The sequence below is a fragment of the Phyllostomus hastatus genome, unplaced genomic scaffold (assembly GCF_019186645.2).
Source record: "Phyllostomus hastatus isolate PE091 unplaced genomic scaffold, TTU_PhHast_1.1 phas_contig_29, whole genome shotgun sequence".
Lineage (NCBI taxonomy): Eukaryota > Metazoa > Chordata > Mammalia > Chiroptera > Phyllostomidae > Phyllostomus > Phyllostomus hastatus.
Genome location: NW_025333835.1, coordinates 29868281 through 29876061, shown reverse-complemented (window position 1 = coordinate 29876061; position 7781 = coordinate 29868281). Strand labels below are relative to the sequence as shown.

The following is a 7781-nucleotide window of genomic DNA, read 5'->3' as shown; positions in this document are numbered from 1 at the left end:
TCTCTGAGCATCCTGATCACCAGTGTTTTGAACTCTGGATATGACAGGTTGGCTATCTCCATTTCATTTAGTTCTTTTTCTGGGGTTTTACTCTGTTCTTTCACTTGGGCCATATATCTTTGTCTCCTCAATTTGTCAGCCTCCCTGTGTTTGTTTCTGTGTACTAGGTAGAGCTGCTTTGACTCCCTTAGAGTGCCTGTTAAGTTGTATGGGGCAGAGCCTCGGGTATTTGCCTGGGTGGCGCATGCACTTTACTGTTTTGTGACTCTGTGTTGGAGGAGTCAGAGAGGGGTGTCAGAGAGGGGACAATGCTGATGCCTGGCTTCTGGAGGTTTGCCTGGCACTCACTCCATTTCCAATCACTTCGCTCACTTCCTGTATGTGGTGGTAGCTGTTGCCTTGGTGGTGAATCCCAGCATGGGAGGGTTTGCATATGTTCTAAGTCCATGCAGTTCCTTTAAACGGACTTTCCTGAAAAACCAGCAGTTTCTTCTGACACCCCAACCCCCACCAATTTTATAGCCAAAAGTTATAAGGCTTCATCTTCCTGGCGCTGGAACCCTGGCCTGTGAGGTCTGGCCTGGGGCTGGGATCACTGGCTCCCAAGGTATCCCTCCCAGTTTTTATCCCCCACATGTGAATGTGGGACCGCCTGTTCCACCACTGCTGCTGCCTCTCTGCCCCTCCCACCCATCTGGATGAATGTGGCTTCTGTAAACCTTTGGTTGTCAGACTTCCATTCAGTTTGGTTTTCTGATAGTTCTGGGTGTTATTTGTTTTGAGGTTTGATGAAATTCAATTAATTGTAGTAAGATGATATGTTTGACAGATCACTTGTACTTCTCCGCTTTTGCAAGAAAAAAAAGGGGGGCCTTGACTGCCTTGTTAAGGGGAGGTGCCCTCCCACCGTACCACCTCCAGTCCCAAAGAAAGCTCAATAGACATGGGGCGTCTAACATCTAAACCCTACCAAATAGGCCATCAAGCAGGACAATGAGAGAGAGAGAGAGAACAAACTCTTTGTATTTCAGGGGGTTGACAGAGCCTGATCTCTGGGCAGATGAACAGAGCTGACAAGAAGCAGCCAACCTGTGTGCAGTAACACTGGGCGGAGGAGCCGAACACCTGGCACTGAGCAGTAGCATCTCTCATCAGGCATGGCACTGATGCAAGCAGCAGCTGCAACAAACCGTGCTGCCCCATGCCCAGAGCCAGGTGTGGAAATAAACAAAGGCCAACCAGATGAGAAAAGGCAAAGGCTATTCATTCAGACTTGATAGAGCAAAGGGGTTCGCCCCTGTCACTTGTATTTCGGCAGAGACTCGAAGGTAGACACTGGAGTGGGAAAGCTTTATAGTGGAAAAGAGGGAAGGCTTCGGGTGTGCCTGGTTTGGGGGCTGTTGGTACAGATAGCTGGATTTGGCTCACTGAAGCAGGGCATCCTGGGTAGGCATCCTATGTGGGCATCCTGTGGTTATGGATACTTACTGGCTTTTTCTGGTTGGTCCTAATTTTGAAGCAGAGGCAAAAATCAGGAAAGCTGTCAGTTATTAATCAAGTCCTGGCCATTTGGGATTGACTGTTCCAGGGTTGTTTCGGGGTGGGGTGTTGTGGGCTGGTTGTTAGAAATAGTGTCTGACTTCCTACGAGTCTGACATAAATGGTAGTAGGCTGGTTACTGGAGATGACCGGGTTTCTGGGCGGGTTGCTGCAGGTTGTGGGGCAGAGTTCTATTTATGCACGGTCTGACCATTATCCGTTTGTGTATTTCAGTTTCCCACAGGGCTCTGGAGACCTTGGCCCCCAGGGGGACCGGCAGGGGCTCAGGCAGAGAAGGTCCATGCTTGCTGGCAGAAGTGTGTAGCAGCTACAGGAGGACAATGTTCATGGTGTCACAAGGTCACGGCAGGAGAAGATACCTGCTTTGGGACTTACGCAAATAAGTGCTGAGTGAGTATTTATTACAGAAGTTTTGAGGAAGCCTAGAAGTGTAATGCAATTAAACATGGACCTGAACTGGACTGGGGGTAGGGCAGATGGGAGGATAACATAATTCAGCAAAGCAACTAAGTTTTTGATAGGACAAAACCCCTATAAATACCATCTTACCCACCAATTTCACTTTCATTGTAACTTATGGTATACCTATGAGTGTAATTAAGCAGGAGGCCTTTGTCATTAAAAAATATATATTTGCTAACAGGACTAGGTTTAATGTTGGAATATCAATGATAACCTCACATGCAGTGTTCTTGCACATACCCCATGGTTCTTAATGAAAGTAGCGCAGATTTATCCACATACTTTATTGTAAGAAAAATAATTATACAAATGCCAACTCAGGAAATAAAAATGCTATCAATATTGCAACATTAGTGACAAGTAACAAGGGTCAAATGTACAGACAATGCAGATGGGATTGAGAATTTCCTTGAAGAATCTATTTCTCCTTAACATTGTGTTTTAGTTGAGGATAGCATCAATACAAAAGAATTCCTTTAACGTATTTTTTGATCAATAGTTACTTGAAGATGCTCAGCAGTTGATCCGGGGTGACCTCCCATGACCTGTGCCGCACTCATTGTTGGCCCATCCTGAGCAAGGCACTGCCCATGTTATTCGTTCCTTTTTTAAACACTAGAATTCCGTCTGTTACAACCACTCTGCTCTCTCATGCAGTGTTTTCTAGTACATGTTAGGACACACCAACACAATAGGTATGACTGTTCCCACTTTACTGGAATGGAAACTGAGGCTCAGAGAGGCTCTGCGATGAAATCAAAGTCACACAGCTAGTGTGAGAGCCGGTCTCAGCTTTGTCTTCCTCTTCGGAGCTCTTGCCCTTCCTCCTCTCTATTTTCAAGTGGCAATCTTCCTTAAGGGGAAAATAATTTAATCAGACTCTTATCAGATATACTAGATTATATACGAAAATGGATATGGTGGTTCAAAGTGTTTACTTTCGGGGCTCATTCCCTATTTCAACTTGGAACTCATATGAAAACTGCCTGCAGAGACCGCAGCCCGAGATGATGCATCTCAGGCTTGTAGCCAGTCCCCCTCCTAGCTGCCGTAAGCAGCTGCCTCTGTCTCCACGTGAGTTTAGGGGCATGAAAAGCCTCAGTGTCTCCCCAGATAACTCTGTCACCCACTGGGTGAAGCCTGAAATCCCCCCAATAAGAGCTTAATCCTTTTAATTTAGAAGTTTGATCCTGTGTTAAAATGGAACACCCTGAAAGAAGAATAACAAAGGATCTAAAAGGAAAGTAGCTAGCTGGAGGGCTCTCACTGCAGTGTGTACTAATTCTCTCCTATCCCATGGTAGAATGCTCATTTACTCCCATTTTTTCCCCTCACTGTGGCTCCTTAGAGAAAAAAATCCACACTAGATTGCTAATATACATGTCTACGCTTAATGTCTTACTGGCCCAAGGTAATTCGTATTTTTAACAGTAGTTGTCTAGAAACACATCCTGATGGGTAAAATTTTCAAGCCAATAGTAGAATATATTTTTGCAGAGGTACCTTCCTATCCTGATAACCACTGTTTTTGAATCTCTGGAATCCCATGTATGGTGTTGGAGAACCAATCAGGTTTTACATGGATACTTGTTTTTTAGGTCAAAAATACCTAGGAAATTTCAATATATACAAATTTTTCAAAAGAAGAATAGTGGAATTACGATGGATTTTTTTATTTAGCATGGAAGTTCATTAAAAAATAAGTATTAATACTTCATTTGCTATTCATTTGGCAACCGTGAAGGATTATTTATTTCACTACCTATAACAGAAATTCCAGAAAATTCTATTTCCAAAACACAGAACAGGAAGTTCTGGAATTTAGAATACGGATGGTCTTGTTTACTTACAGGACCAAACAGAAAGCCCTAAGCCCAACCATTCACTGTAGTGCCCAACGACCCTAAACCCTTGTCAAATGCGCCCTCCACTTTGTGCTGCGCAGAAATGCAGGCCAGGGGTGCAGAGAACACACAGCCACATTCGTGCTTGTAGGACTGAAGCCTCACGCAACAAAACAGACCATGTTGCATTTCCATTTGTCATTTCCTCAAGTTCTTCACTCACTTAACATGTCCTTACTGCTTAAGAAAGGTATTTGATAGAAAGCTTTCTTCCCAAGAGGCACCGGTTAGGATATACAAGATGTGTTTTGCTTACTCTGTTTCTCTCCTGATGCAAGTGGTAGTGAAAACAGATTTCTTCTCACACCAGCCTGTCCTGACTGGTATTGGAAGCAAAAGGAAAAACAAAAACACAAATCCATAATCACTCTGCTTAATTTTTAATCTTAATTGTCCCTGCACAATTGGTCTGTAACTAAGAATATTAAGAGATTTTTTAATGGAAAGAATAAAGCAAAGAGAGAGGAAGGGAAAAAAGAAAGAAAAGAACATAGGCATTTTAAAAGAGGATTGCACCTGTTTCTGGGAAAGCAAAAAAATTAAAAGCAGACCCTCTTTGCCTTTCCTCCTTCGAGCACATGGTCAAATGATTTGCAAAGTGATTTGCAAAGAATCTTCGCCTTTCTTTATATATTCTCCACTCTTAATGACCCAATAGCTTCAGTACGTTTTTTGGTTCATGGGCTCACCTCCTGAGATTCTGTTTGAATGACGTGAACAATTGCCCACTGGGAATGGGACTGATATCATCAACTTAAAACAAGGGCTGTGAGATTTGAGACAGGCTGTGGGAAAATGTTGTCTCCGTGGATAGTACTATATTTCTGGCCCTCTTCTCTGGGCCAGAGTGTCAGAGAGATAAGTCTCGGAAGGCACGCGGGTTCCCTCCCCTGCCCCCGCGGCACACTGCCCGGCAGACGGCCGCGTGTGGACTGGTGTTCTTCAGTAACGTAAGTGTGGGGTGGGGTCGGAGCCAAGTCACTGTCTTCACTTTTCTTCTTAATCAGACAAACAGCCTTCAAACCCATGACCCCATTGTTAAACAGTAAAATGTTTTTTCAAAAACCCCAGGTCATTTTAACAAATGAGGGAGAGACTGTATGTATTTATCCCTAAGCTACGAAGAGCGCTCTATAAGAACAGAGATTATTGATAAACTAATATTTTTCGAGCAGTATTTTTCCTTCCTTAAAAAATGTTTTATTCTGCCTCATACAAACCAAATAGTATATAAAATATTATATATATATATATATTTTGTGTGGAATGTGTATAGAGAAATAAGTGATGCTAATGTATTAGAGGGCCCCTGGTGCCCCTCCCTGGTGCCCCTCCCTGGTTAGCTCTCCCCTTTCTCCAAGGGTAACCGCCATCCTGAATTTATTAATCATTCCTTCTTTCTAATAGAATTACTTCATATATGTGAATCAAAAAACAATTTATTATTTAGCTTTGTCCCTTTTTTTTAGCTTTACATAAACAAAATCATGCAGTATGCATGCTTACATGATATGCTTCTTTCACTCAAGTTTTATAGATTGTTTTACTCAATAGCCCTGGCTGGTGTGGTTCAGTGGATTAAGTGTCGGCCTGAGAACCAAAAGGTGGCTGGTTCAATTCCAAGTCAGGACACAAGCCTGGGTTGCAGGTTAGGTCCCCAGTAGGTGGCTTGTGAGAGGTAACCACACATTGACATTTCTTTCCCTCCCTTTCTTTTAGAATACATAAATAAATAAATAAATAAATTTTTAAGGGTTCTGTCACTCAATATTTAAGGTTTAAGATCTGTGTTGGCACTTGTAGCTTTCATTTCATCATGTGTACAGCTAGGAGGCATGGTATAAATTCACGAAACTGCATACATTTCTTAGTTGGTGAACATTAGGAATTTTTCTGGTTCTTGATTTTTCAGACCTATGCAACTATAAGCATTTTTTGTGCATGTCTTATAATGGTCATATGCAAGAATTCTTCCAGTAGTCCTAAATGTGAATTTTACCTTTACCATCTCAGGCTAAACTGTTTTTGCCGAAGCTCGACCAGTAAACACTCCCCTTAACAGTAAGTGAGATTTCCATTTATCCATACCTTTTCCAATGCTTGTATAGCTAACTTCATTTTTGCCAGGCTGATAAGTGTTAAATGTCCTTATTTAAGTTTAATACTTCATCTGAATTGTTACTAAAGAAATTAAACATCTTTTTGTATCTCTATGAACCAGTAATACATCCAATTCTTTGAAAGTCTGTTCAAGTCTTCTGCCTACTTTACTATTGAGCGAATTTGTGTGTATTTAATGGTATTTTTCTCTTTGTAATTGATAACTATCTTAGTAGAGGTATTTTGGACTGTATTAATGTCATTTCTTTTTAAACTTTTACCCACTGATTTTAGCATTTCTCTTGCAATAATTTTTACTGAGATGATTGCCTAATGTGCTGTTTATTTTTCCATCATTCCTTCTACATATCAATTTAAATTCTCATAAAAAAGGGTTATCCCTTATCCCCACTTATTTATTTACATTCATATGGACTCATAAATATTTAGTTTAATCTACAGACAATAATCCAACACTATTATTAAATATTTTGTTCCTAAAATTCAACCAGTTTTGGCTTTTCAAGCTTATTTACTTTGAGTTTTGTGTCCTTTTGACATTTTTTTCCCACTTTCCTTTTTTCCACAGGGTAGTCCAGGATTATCTTGAATATTCCCTGCTCCAATCCTGTAACCAACCATTTCTCTGAGAATGCCTAGCTCCCCGTATTGGAGGATGGTGTTTACAAACCAACATCTGGGTGCTAGGTTTGCTCAATGCTACTAGGATGAAATTGCTCCTTAAACCTCTCAGCGGGCAGAACTAGGCATATATGTATACTAACTCCCACTTACACACAGAGACATCAGTTTGTCATTCCACTTATTCATGCATTCATTGGTTGATTCTTATATGTGCCCTGACTGGGGATCAAGCTCACAACCTTGGCCTATTGGGACGATGCTCTATAACCAGCTGGTTAACCAACTGTGCTACCTGGCCAGGGCCATGTACCACAGAATTTTAGTAATCAGTTTATCTCCGCCTCGAGGTGAAACAAGTTGAAAGTCGCTGCTCTAGAGATTCCTCTAAAAGAGGTGATAGGGACTGAATTTCCAAAGTTCTCATATGCTGAGAATTGTTTTGCTATAGCCTTAGTAGTTGACAGACACTTAGTTAAATGAAAAATCCTTGCCTTCACTCTTTTCACTGATTTTTTTTAATGCACTCTCTTGTTGCCTTTGCTTTACAGGTGAGCTTTTCCAAAGTCTGATGCCAATCTAATTGTTTTGCCTTTGAAAGTTAATTGGCTGTTTTACCTTGAAAAGTTTATGTTAATTTTTGAAACCAAATAATTTATTGATAAGTTAAATGGGGTTTTATATATAACTGTGTTACCTGAGATAAATATATTCAGCCTTCCTTTCCCTCTCTGTCCATCAATCTGACAGTGTTACTGCCCGGGCAGGACCGCCATCATGATTATAGTAGCCCAGGTCAGCCCCACTCCCTGCAAATCATTCTCCAATTCCTGGCTCTGCGGTGTTGCCCTCCGAGTCACCCTGTGAGTCCAAGGTTGCAGAACGACAGATTTCTGAGTTCATCCCTATTGACAGTAATTTGAAAATCCAAAGTCCTCTTTGTGCTTTGTGCCGGCTCTGCCCCTTCAGCCCATGCTGGTGTAACAGATATTTAATTTGCCAGTATAAATGGCTAAGACAGAGGGCAATAAATTAAAAGTATACTAAGCACATAAAGAGGTCATTAAGAAAATAAGCAGTTTTAGGCTTGGGTGCATAACGCATAATTTGCCC

At 41.5% G+C, this 7781-nt stretch overlaps 1 long non-coding RNA gene across 1 annotated transcript; it reads left to right on the top strand.

Annotated features, from left to right (window-relative positions):
• The first annotated feature begins 1824 nt into the window (after positions 1 to 1824).
• LOC123818651 lies at positions 1825 to 6718 on the top strand. The gene is made up of 3 exons (XR_006785675.1): positions 1825 to 1950; positions 5940 to 5987; positions 6616 to 6718. It is a non-coding gene; the product is annotated as an uncharacterized LOC123818651 (long non-coding RNA).
• Positions 6719 to 7781: the final 1063 nt, after the last annotated feature.